This window comes from Salmo salar, unplaced genomic scaffold (genome assembly GCF_965601325.2).
Source record: "Salmo salar unplaced genomic scaffold, fSalSal1 ptg000974l, whole genome shotgun sequence".
Classification (NCBI taxonomy): domain Eukaryota; kingdom Metazoa; phylum Chordata; class Actinopteri; order Salmoniformes; family Salmonidae; genus Salmo; species Salmo salar.
Genome location: NW_027675573.1, coordinates 579966 through 592920, shown reverse-complemented (window position 1 = coordinate 592920; position 12955 = coordinate 579966). Strand labels below are relative to the sequence as shown.

The window sequence follows — 12955 nt, the reverse complement described above, 5'->3', positions numbered from 1 at the left end:
ATGGTAGAAATACTGTATATACTGTAATGACCTGGCTAGATCATAAAGGGGATACTAGTTGGTGTCTGTATATGGTAGAGATACTGTATATACTGTAATGACCTGGCTAGATCATAAAGGGGATACTAGTTGGTGTCTGTATATGGTAGAGATACTGTATATACTGTAATGACCTGGCTAGATCATAAAGGGGATACTAGTTGGTGTCTGTATATGGTAGAGATACTGTATATACTGTAATGACCTGGCTAGATCATAAAGGGGATACTAGTTGGTGTCTGTATATGGTAGAGATACTGTATATACTGTAATGACCTGGCTAGATCATAAAGGGGATACTAGTTGGTGTCTGTATATGGTAGAGATACTGTATATACTGTAATGACCTGGCTAGATCATAAAGGGGATACTAGTTGGTGTCTGTATATGGTAGAGATACTGTATATACTGTAATGACCTGGCTAGATCATAAAGGGGATACTAGTTGGTGTCTGTATATGGTAGAGACTGTATATACTGTAATGACCTGGCTAGATCATAAAGGGGATACTAGTTGGTGTCTGTATATGGTAGAGATACTGTATATACTGTAATGACCTGGCTAGATCATAAAGGGGATACTAGTTGGTGTCTGTATATGGTAGAGATACTGTATATACTGTAATGACCTGGCTTGATCATAAAGGGGATACTAGTTGGTGACTGTATATGGTAGAGATACTGTATATACTGTAATGACCTGGCTAGATCATAAAGGGGATACTAGTTGGTGTCTGTATATGGTAGAGATACTGTATATACTGTAATGACCTGGCTAGATGGTAGAGATACTGTATATACTGTAATGACCTGGCTAGATGGTAGAGATACTGTATATACTGTAATGACCTGGCTAGATCATAAAGGGGATACTAGTTGGTGTCTGTATATGGTAGAGATACTGTATATACTGTAATGGCCTGGCTAGATCATAAAGGGGATACTAGTTGGTGTCTGGCAGATGGTAGAGATACTGTATATACTGTAATGACCTGGCTAGATCATAAAGGGGATACTAGTTGGTGTCTGTATATGGTAGAGATACTGTATATACTGTAATGACCTGGCTATATCATAAAGGGGATACTAGTTGGTGTCTGTATAGGGTAGAGATACTGTATATACTGTAATGACCTGGCTAGATGGTAGAGATACTGTATATACTGTAATGACCTGGCTAGATCATAAAGGGGATACTAGTTGGTGTCTGTATATGGTAGAGATACTGTATATACTGTAATGACCTGGCTAGATCATAAAGGGGATACTAGTTGGTGTCTGTATATGGTAGAGATACTGTATATACTGTAATGACCTGGCTAGATCATAAAGGGGATACTAGTTGGTGTCTGTATATGGTAGAGATACTGTATATACTGTAATGACCTGGCTAGATCATAAAGGGGATACTAGTTGGTGTCTGTATAGGGTAGAGATACTGTATATACTGTAATGGCCTGGCTAGATGGTAGAGATACTGTATATACTGTAATGACCTGGCTAGATGGTAGAGATACTGTATATACTGTAATGACCTGGCTAGATCATAAAGGGGATACTAGTTGGTGTCTGTATATGGTAGAGATACTGTATATACTGTAATGACCTGGCTATATCATAAAGGGGATACTAGTTGGTGTCTGTATAGGGTAGAGATACTGTATATACTGTAATGACCTGGCTAGATGGTAGAGATACTGTATATACTGTAATGACCTGGCTAGATCATAAAGGGGATACTAGTTGGTGTCTGTATATGGTAGAGATACTGTATATACTGTAATGACCTGGCTAGATCATAAAGGGGATACTAGTTGGTGTCTGTATATGGTAGAGATACTGTATATACTGTAATGACCTGGCTAGGCTAGTCTTCTTTGTGTGTTCACTGTTCATAGCAGGCTAGTCTTCTTTGTGTGTTCACTGTTCATAGCAGGCTAGTCTTCTTTGTGTGTTCACTGTCCTAATATGCTAGTCTTCTTCGCAATCAACTTGTCTGAGGGAAATTGATGTGAAGAAGCTGTCCATGGTCACATTTCTGCATTTGCCCATGTAAGGCTCCACGTGACTCAAAACCACAGTCTCAGACAGTCTCAGACAGTCACCCGCTGGCCTGGTTTCATCTTTCCCCAGACATGGAAAGACCTTGAGCAAGTTGGTTTCTACATCTGTGGCTAACCAGAACTGAAGTCATATGCACCACGATCAGTTTCTATCTGGTTTCTATTGGCCGTTCATCCATTGACGACAGAATAGCAGATTTTAATTTGATTATGTTAATAGTTTTTGCTTAGTCGCCAGATCAATGCTGCTGCTGGAGTGGTCATGTGATTAAAACATGGACAACACAGATATTGTTGAAGAAAAATTGAACTTTGGAAATAAAGCTGCACCTCTTGAATGTTGAGAGTTATTTGATAAAGGTAAGTGTCAAGGAAACTGCAGAATCTGCTCTTTCAGATACAGTACTATATAGACATCACAATTTTTTTACCTGCAGAATCTGCTCTTTCAGATACAGTATTATATAGAAATAAAAGTATTTTACCTGCATGTGACTCTGAAGGAGGATTTGGTAAATAGATGCTCATTTTGTCACATACATCGAAAAAGGGGGACCAAAACGCAGCGTGTCGATGGGCCAGCTGATCAGGATAACTCTTATCATGTGTGAAATTAGTTTTGGTACAGTTTAGGAGTAGTGTCGATGGGCCAGCTGATCAGGATAACTCTTATCATGTGTGAAATTAGTTTTGGTATAGTTTAGGAGTAGTGTCGATGGGCCAGCTGATCAGGATAACTCTTATCATGTGTGAAATTAGTTTTGGTACAGTTTAGGAGTAGTGTCGATGGGCCAGCTGATCAGGATAACTCTTATCATGTGTGAAATTAGTTTTGGTACAGTTTAGGAGTAGTGTCGATGGGCCAGCTGATCAGGATAACTCTTATCATGTGTGAAATTAGTTTTGGTATAGTTTAGGAGTAGTGTCGATGGGCCAGCTGATCAGGATAACTCTTATCATGTGTGAAATTAGTTTTGGTATAGTTTAGGAGTAGTGTCGATGGGCCAGCTGATCAGGATAACTCTTATCATGTGTGAAATTAGTTTTTTTTTATAGTTTAGGAGTAGTGTCGATGGGCCAGCTGATCAGGATAACTCTTATCATGTGTGAAATTAGTTTTGGTACAGTTTAGGAGTAGTGTCGATGGGCCAGCTGATCAGGATAACTCTTATCATGTGTGAAATTAGTTTTGGTATAGTTTAGGAGTAGTGTCGATGGGCCAGCTGATCAGGATAACTCTTATCATGTGTGAAATTAGTTTTGGTACAGTTTAGGAGTAGTGTCGATGGGCCAGCTGATCAGGATAACTCTTATCATGTGTGAAATTAGTTTTGGTATAGTTTAGGAGTAGTGTCGATGGGCCAGCTGATCAGGATAACTCTTATCATGTGTGAAATTAGTTTTGGTATAGTTTAGGAGTAGTGTCGATGGGCCAGCTGATCAGGATAACTCTTATCATGTGTGAAATTAGTTTTGGTATAGTTTAGGAGTAGTGTCGATGGGCCAGCTGATCAGGATAACTCTTATCATGTGTAAAATTAGTTTTGGTATAGTTTAGGAGTAGTGTCGATGGGCCAGCTGATCAGGATAACTCTTATCATGTGTGAAATTAGTTTTGGTACAGTTTAGGAGTAGTGTCGATGGACCAGCTGTGAAGGTTGACTGTTATCATTTGTTTCCCGCTCATCAACTTGGACAGAGTCCAGGACATGTTTTACATAACTCATAGCATGTGTTCATTTCCTTACAATACATGTGATTAGTGTTAGAGTTACAGTCAATAAAACAGACCCACAACAGTTTATTTGTGGAAAGTAAAACATAAAAGAGAATATTATTAACCCACAAGGGGTGTGGTCAAATGATTTGCTGCTGATAAATAGGCATAACACAAACTCATCATTACACTATTGTCTTTCTACATTAAATCAACCTCTTCATCCTTCTTATCATTCAGTTAGGCCTCATTTGGGGACGACAGGTAACCTAGTGGTTAGAGTGGAGGGGCGGCAGGTAGCCTAGTGGTTAGAGTGGAGGGGCGGCAGGAAGCCTAGTGGTTAGAGTGTAGAGGCGGCAGGTAGCCTAGTGGTTAGAGTGGAGGGACGGCAGGTAGCTTAGTGGTTAGAGTGTAGAGGCGGCAGGTAGCCTAGTGGTTAGAGTGGAGGGGTGGCAGGTAGCCTAGTGGTTAGAGTGGAGGGGTGGCAGGTAGCCTAGTGGTTAGAGTGGAGGTGCTGCAGGTAGCCTAGTGGTTAGAGTGTAGAGGCAGCAGGTAGCCTAGTGCTAGTGGTTAGAGTGGAGGGGCGGCAGGTATCCTAGTGGTTAGAGTGGGAGGCAGGTAGCCTAGTGGTTAGAGTGGAGGGGTGGCAGGTAGCCTAGTGGTTAGAGTGTAGAGGCGGCAGGTAGCCTAGTGCTAGTGGTTAGAGTGGAGGGGCGGCAGGTAGCCTAGTGGTTAGAGTGGAGGGGCGGCAGGTAGCCTAGTGGTTAGAGTGGAGGGGAGGCAGGTAGCCTAGTGGTTAGAGTGGAGGGGCGGCAGGTAGTCTAGTGGTTAGAGTGGAGGGGCGGCAGGTAGCCTAGTGGTTAGAGTGGAGGGACGGCAGGTAGCCTAGTGGTTAGAGTGGAGGGACGGCAGGTAGCCTAGTGGTTAGAGTGGAGGGGCGGCAGGTAGCCTAGTGGTTAGAGTGTTGAGCCAGTACTTGAAAGGTTGCTGGATCGAATCCCTGAGCTGAGAAGGTAAAAATCTGTCTTTCTGCCCCTGAACAAGGCAGTTAACCCACTGTTCCTAGGCCGTCATTGAAAATAAGAATTTGTTCTTAACTCATTTGCCTAGTTAAATACAGGTAAAAACTTATATTATCATATAAGGTGCACAATTATGGCCCATTTATTCAGTGAGGAAAGGGAGACTCATTAGTGGCTGGCTGGGTACCAAGGTCCAACAGCACATTGTCTTGGTGGGCAGGTAGTAGGTGGGAAAAAACTGGTCAAAAGGCTCTTTTCTCTTCTTGATTTCAAAATTTGGACAAATGAGCAGTGTAAAATACAAACATTTAGGAAAAGTCAGGGAGCAGGTCTGATTCTAGTGTTAAAAGTCAGGGAGCAGGTCTGATTCTAGTGTGAAAAGTCAGGGAGCAGGACTGATTCTAGTGTTAAAAGGCAGGTCTGATTCTAGTGTTAAAAGTCAGGGAGCAGGTCTGATTCTAGTGTGAAAAGTCAGGGAGCAGGACTGATTCTAGTGTTAAAAGTCAGGGAGCAGGTCTGATTCTAGTGTTAAAAGTCAGGGAGCAGGTCTGATTCTAGTGTTAAAAGTCAGGGAGCAGGTCTGATTCTAGTGTTAAAAGTCAGGGAGCAGGATTGATTCTAGTGTTAAAAGTCAGGGAGCAGGTCTGATTCTAGTGTTAAAAGTCAGGGAGCAGGACTGATTCTAGTGTTAAAAGTCAGGGAGCAGGACTGATTCTAGTGTTAAAAGTCAGGGAGCAGGACTGATTCTAGTGTTAAAAGTCAGGGAGCAGGACTGATTCTAGTGTTAAAAGTCAGGGAGCAGGATTGATTCTAGTGTTAAAAGTCAGGGAGCAGAACTGATTCTAGTGTTAAAAGTCAGGGAGCAGGACTGATTCTAGTGTTAAAAGTCAGAGAGCAGGTCTGATTCTAGTGTTAAAAGTCAAGGAGCAGGTCTGATTCTAGTGTTAAAAGGCAAATCCTGCACTTTTCAACCTCATATTCATCCTCTCCAGCACCAAAACAGTATATATATTTCTGAAAACAGCACCTTTCACATTTCTATGATCTGTAGTTTAAAAAAATGAGAAAAAACCTGCAATGAGTTTCTAGCCCAGTAGAGGAAATTTTATTGCTCCCCACACCACTGACAAATCTAATTGTGTTTGAAAAATCACTGCTTTTAAAATGATTCAACTTTTGATGATGTCATCAGGTAGAACTTTTTAACTTCATATTTTTTCTATAAAACTTAGAAATGCACCATTTTCACATCTGATTTTATTTTATTTTTACGGCTGCATTTGTACCTTTTTTAAAAGTATTTTGTTTAAATATAATTTGCCTCCACAACAACATGAATACCTGCATACTTTCACATACAAACCAGAGGAGGCTGGTGGAGGAGCAATATGAGGACAGGCTCAGTGTAAAGACTGGAATGGAATACATGGAATTAATTTATTTATTCCATTTCAGCCATAAAAATGAACCCGTCCTCCTATAACACTTCCCACCAGCCTCCTCTGAATGTCTCTGTTCTGTTAAAAGAGAAGTGGACAATACCACATATTGTTTCTGTTGTATCTAAATGTATCTACATTAAACCACATGTTTTGTTCTTAAGACTGATGGGGATGAGTGGGGTGTAAAGGATTTTGCAACACTACTGTAGTTAGCGCAACCTTGTGACTCTGTTATGGCTAGGGGGCAGTATTTTCACGGCTGGATAAAAAACGTACCCGATTTAATCTGGTTACTACTCCTGCCCAGTAACTAGAATATGCATATAATTATTGGCTTTGGATAGAAAACACCCTAAAGTTTCTAAAACTGTTTGAATGGTGTTTGTGAGTATAACAGAACTCATATGGCAGGCAAAAACCTGAGAAGATTTCATGCAGGAAGTGGCCTGTCTGACAAGGTGTCGTTCTTCTTGTCTCTGTTTATTGAAGAGTGAGGATCTTAGTGTCCCGTGACACTTCCTACGGCTGCCATAGGCTCTCAGAAGGCGGCAAAACGCTGAATCGTGGCTTTGCAGGCTCTGGCTGAAACAAAGTAGCGCGTTTGGGTAGTGGCTGGTTACAGTACTGTGAGACTCAGGCTCGTGCCCGCGTCGACCGAAAGCTTTGTTTTCTTTCCTCTGTTTAGCTAAATGGACATTCCCGGTCTGAATATTATCGCTTTTTTACGAGAAAAAATGGCATAAAAATGGATTTTAAACAGCGGTTGACATGCTTCGAAGTACGGTAATGGAATATTTAGATTTTTTTTGTCACGAATTGCGCCATGCGCGCGACCCTGATTTACCATTTCAGATAGTGTCTGGGACGCACGAACAAAACGCCGCTATTCGGATATAACGATGGATTATTTTGGACCAAACCAACATTTGTTATTGAAGTAGCAGTCCTGGGAGTGCATTCTGACGAAGACAACAAAAGGTAATCAAACTTTTATAATAGTAAATCTGATATTGGTGAGTGCTAAACTTGCCGGGTGTCTAAATAGCTAGCCCGTGATGGCTGGGCTATGTACTTAGAATATTGCAAAATGTGCTTTCACCAAAAAGCTATTTTAAAATCGGACATATCGAGTGCATAGAGGAGTTCTGTATCTATAATTCTTAAAATAATTGTTATGCTTTTTGTGAACGTTTATCGTGAGTAATTTAGTAAATTGTTAGCGAATTCCCCGGAAGTTTGCGGGGGGTATGCTAGTTCTGAACGTCACATGCTAATGTAAAAAGCTGGTTTTTGATATAAATATGAACTTGATTGAACAAAACATGCATATATGTATTGTATAACATAATGTCCTAGGGTTGTCATCTGATGAAGATCATCAAAGGTTAGTGCTGCATTTAGCTGTCTTCTGGGTTTTTGTGACATTATATGCTAGCTTGAAAAATGGGTGTCTGATTATTTCTGGCTTGGTACTCTGCTGACATAATCTAATGTTTTGCTTTCGTTGTAAAGCCTTTTTGAAATCGGACAGTGTGGCTAGATTAATGAGAGTCTTGTCTTTAAATAGCTGTAAAATAGTCATATGTTTGAGAAATTGAAGTAATAGCATTTCAAATGTTTTGAAAATCGCGCCACAGGATTCAACTGGCTGTTACGTAGGTGGGACGAATTCGTCCCGCCTAGCCCAGAGAGGTTAACTAGAAAGTCGGGGCACCACGGAAGAACGTTTATAGAGCCGTTATCTTCCGAATAAACTCTTAAAATACTTAGTCATATTTTACATCGATAGCAGTCAATATTAACCCTTATCTTATTTTCAGTCTCATAATGAAAGTTGTAAATTCTTGGCTATCTTCACGAACCCTGGCTAACAAGTTGAATCAGCAATACAAAATTGGGTTTAATTATTTATTTACTAAATACCTAAACTAATCACACAGAATTACAAATACACAGAATACAATGATGTCATACAGAATTCACCCCTGGTGGACGGAACCTGTATGATGGCTGGTTACACAAAGGAAAGGGGGTTGGGCTTGAATGAAAGAGCGGGAAGACTTGGGAACAAAGAAACAGCAGCTATGCTATCGTAAATACATTATCTTATGCATTCTAAATTACCGCCCATTTGGAGAAGGAAAATGCAATAAATATTTACTCTGAGCTGCGCTTCGGTAGATTGGTCGTAGATGCTGGCCGGGTTGGCCAACAGATCTTCCTGTACTCGGGAGAATGTCTCTGGTGGTAAATTGGATACGTGGTGGTATCTTCGTCCGTCTGTTAGACTGGATCCGTCGTCCGTCCTTTCCTAGCCCACGTTACAGCGGCCGCTGCTAACTCAACGGCTAGGAAGTATCACTTCTGTAGTGAATAAGCTCAAAGTTCATACCATTCGCCACCAAAGCTCACGCCGAGGTTGGCTTAGTTCTGTACTTGACATGTGTGTCCTTCTAACGTAGAGGCTGCAGACCTCCCGTACTGGAACAACGTGATTATCTTTTCGTCAAAGGCTTATATAGTGGAGAGGGGGAAGGATGTGTTTCATCGTTTATAACCCCTCCTCTTCACAGGGGTGGGCCACTGATCAAGCAGGGCACTTTCCTTATGAAAACCCAATTCTCTCATTTGGAAGCTAAAATGACATTTAATCTCCTAACAAACAATTCCAATATCAAACATTTCAATTGCATAACAATTCCATGTTACTCTGATAACTAGAGGGTGTATACTTTCTCAGGTACAGTTTATGTCATCCTGTCATCAGTCATAATGTCTCAGATGACAACCGAACCTTACATGCATACTCATTACGTTCCCAAGCATATTTCCAACTGGTTTTATTACCAAAATATGGTTCCTTTCCCCATTTGTTTGATGTTCCCAGACTCTCTATATTTAACACAGGCTATTCAAGTCCTTCAGTAGGGTCAGAGAGGGGAAGGGAGAAAGGTATTTATGGGGGGGGGGGGTCATAAACCTTACCCACAGGCCAACGTCATGACAATACCATTCCACTTATTCCACTCCAGCCATTACAAGCCTGTCCTCCCTAAATAAGGTCCCACCAACCTCCTGTGGTACAAATACAAACAGTAAAATATATCATAAAAAAGGCAAAATGGAAAAAGATCAGAAAATATTACAAGCCTGTCATGTGTGAGTGTCCAGTGTGTGTTTGTCCATTGTGTGTGTCCAGTGTGTGTGTGTTCAGTGTGTGTGTCTGTGTCCAGTGTGTGTGTGTGTGTGTGTGTGTGTGTGTGTGTGTGTGTCCAGTGGGTTTGTGTGTGTGTGTGTGTTCAGTGTGTGTGTGTGTGTGTCTGTGTTTATGTGTGTCAGTGTGTGTGTGTGTGTGTGTGTCAGTGTTTGTGTGTGTGTCCCCAGAGTGTGTGTGTGTGTGTGTGTATCCAGTGTGTTTGTCAAGCATGTGTGTGTCAAGCATGTGTGTGTCAAGCGTGTGTGTGTCAAGCGTGTGTGTCAAGCGTGTGTGTGTGTGTCCAGTGAGTGTGTGTGTGTGTGTCCAGTGTGTGTGTGTTCAGTGTGTGTGTGTGTCAGTGTGTCAGTGTGTCAGTGTGTCAGTGTGTCAGTGTGTGTGTGTCAGTGTGTGTGTGTGTGTCAGTGTTTGTGTGTGTGTGTCAGTGTTTGTTGTGTGTGTGTCCAGAGTGTGTGTGTGTGTGTATCCAGTGTGTTTGTCAAGCATGTGTGTGTCAAGCGTGTGTGTGTGTGTCCAGTGAGTGTGTGTGTGTCCAGTGAGTGTGTGTCCAGTGTGTGTGTGTGTTCAGTGTGTGTGTCTGTGTCCAGTGTGTGTGTCTGTGTGTGTGTGTGTGTGTGTGTCCAGTGGGTTTGTGTGTGTGTGTGTGTTCAGTGTGTGTGTGTGTGTCTGCGTTTATGTGTGTCAGTGTGTGTGTGTGTGTGTGTGTGTGTCCCCAGAGTGTGTGTGTGTGTGTGTGTGTATCCAGTGTGTTTGTCAAGCATGTGTGTGTCAAGCGTGTGTGTGTCAAGCGTGTGTGTGTCAAGCGTGTGTGTGTGTGTCCAGTGAGTGTGTGTGTGTGTGTCCAGTGTGTGTGTGTGTTCAGTGTGTGTGTGTGTTCAGTGTGTGTGTCTGTGTCCAGTGTGTGGGTGTGTTGTGTGTGTGTGTGTGTGTGTGTGTCCAGTGGGTTTGTGTCAGTGTGTGTGTGTGTGTGTGTCAGTGTTTGTGTGTGTGTGTCCAGAGTGTTTGTCAAGCATGTGTGTGTCAAGCGTGTGTGTGTCAAGCGTGTGTGTGTCAAGCGTGTGTGTGTGTCCAGTGAGTGTGTGTGTGTGTGTCCAGTGTGTGTGTGTGTTCAGTGTGTGTGTGTGTTCAGTGTGTGTGTCTGTGTCCAGTGTGTGGGTGTGTGTGTGTGTGTGTGTGTGTCCAGTGGGTTTGTGTCAGTGTGTGTGTGTGTGTGTGTCCAGTGAGTGTGTGTGTGTCCAGTGAGTGTGTGTCCAGTGTGTGTGTGTGTCCAGTGTGTGTGGGTGTGTGTGTGTGTGTGTGTCCAGTGGGTTTGTGTGTGTGTGTGTGTGTCTGTGTTTATGTGTGTCAGTGTGTGTGTGTGTGTGTGTCAGTGTTTGTGTGTGTCAGTGTTTGTTGTGTGTGTGTGTGTGTCAGTGTTTGTGTGTGTCAGTGTTTGTGTGTGTGTGTGTGTGTGTGTGTGTGTGTGTGTGTGTGTGTGTGTGTGTGTGTGTCCAGTTATTATTTCAGGGACACTGAAGAGTCAACATAATGAACCCTAAACCCTGGATAGAGGGGCTCAGTGAATGTGGAGGTGAATGTGATCAGGTGGGTCAGTGTGTCAGAGGAGGCTCTATAGATGGACAGAGTGCCGGCTGGCCAGTCCAGATACACTCCTACTCTGTGGGAGCTGGAGGAGGGGACGTCTATGGTAGTGTCATTATTATTGTGCCTGGCAGAGTATCTGTTGTCAGAGCAGAACAGACTCCAGGACTTGTCATTCCATCCAAGACAACAGTCCTTACCCCTTCCTCTCCTGCTGATTCCTTTATATGTCACTCCTATACCAGCCCTTCTCCCACTCCACTCTACCTCCCAGTAACAGCGCCCAGGTCAGACCCTCTCTACACAGCACCTGTCTCCAGTCCTCAAATCTCTCTGGGTGATCAGGATACGGCTGCTCCTCTCTCCTACAGGTCACCTTTCTGTTCTCCTCAGACAGAGAGAGGAGTCTGTTTACTGTGTTTAGGTCCAGTGTGAGATCACAGACATCTGATGGATGAAACCAGACACAATATTAGAAATCATCATCATTCACATTAGAATGTTAACTCACTTTTCACTAATTCATTTAATGTAGATGTTTCTAGGTATCAAAATGAGAAGTTAAGGTAACTTGAGACTTGTTGAATGATCATATCTTATACTGTGGTAATATAAAACACACTTATTCACAATAATCACACACACACACACACACACAGACGTTGTCAAATCAACTCTATGTAAACTTTGGTGTCCCTGATTTGTGCTTCTGTAGAACTACAGATGATATTTAATATGACCACGTCAGTAATGATGGTCTTTGACTTAACTTGAATTAAGACTTATTCTTAGTCATATTCTTCACAGCAGTCAACACTCACATTTTCTAAGCCCAGGTTTCATTGTGTTCTCTCCACCATGTTCCACACTGTAGCGGTAAGCAGAAAAACAAACAGTCATTGAGGGATAGACACACACACACACACACACACACACACACAACACACACACACACACACACACACAATATAACTTTGTCCAAGTGGTGGTCAGAATGTTTGTCTTAACTAGCCTGAAAAGTCAAACATGTCTGATATGAACATTGACGTAAACCCTCCACATACTTGAGTTTCTCCAGTCTGCAGTGTGGATCCTCCAGTCCAGCAGAGAGCAGTCTGACTCCTGAGTCTCCTGGGTGATTGTAGCTCAGGTCCAGCTCTCTCAGGTGTGAGGGGTTTGACCTCAGAGCTGAGACCAGAGAAGTACAGCCTTCCTCTGTGACTAGACAGCCTGACAGCCTGCAAAGAGTCAAATCATATTAAAATCACACTGCTATTCTTTGGTGGTGAAAATAGTGGCAGTATATTTCTTCAACATATTCAGATATATCAGTCATGAAACCTGCAATATCTATTTAGAAATTAATGTATCATATTATAAATTACAAATTATCAACGTTTTGCCTGCAGATAGAAACATGTATAATACAAATAATTGAGTAGACTGACCAGACCAGTTTAAAAGCAGTATCTGTCAAAAGACAGACAGTGAGGTATCAGATTTAGATTGGATTGAGCATACAGTCCACACCATATCTATTTTGACAGTGAAGATAACATTTAAAATGTGGCTCTAAACTCCACACATTTTGGATTTCAGATCAAATGTTTCATATGAGGTGACAGTATATAATGTCACCTTTTATTTGTGGATATTTTCATACATATCTGTTTCACCATTTAGAAAAATGAAAGCACTTTATGCATCTAGTCCCCTATTTAAAGAAGTCATATGTTTTCTGACCAATTCACTTAAACCTGTTAGGGCTAGGGGGCAGTATTGACACGGCTGGATAAAAAAACGTACCCGATTTAATCTGGTTACTACTCCTGCCCAGTAACTAGAATATGCATATAATTATTGGCTTTGGATAGAAA

General features: G+C 42.0%; 1 pseudogene across 1 annotated transcript; it reads right to left on the bottom strand.

Moving 5' to 3' along the window:
- Positions 1–8177: 8177 nt before the first annotated feature.
- On the bottom strand, positions 8178–12324 carry LOC145877364 (stonustoxin subunit beta-like; annotated as a pseudogene). The gene is made up of 3 exons (XR_014391670.1): positions 12143–12324; positions 11900–11946; positions 8178–11525 (listed from the first exon to the last, which is right to left on the bottom strand). The product of XR_014391670.1 is annotated as a stonustoxin subunit beta-like (transcript).
- Between the last annotated feature and the right edge of the window lie 631 nt (positions 12325–12955).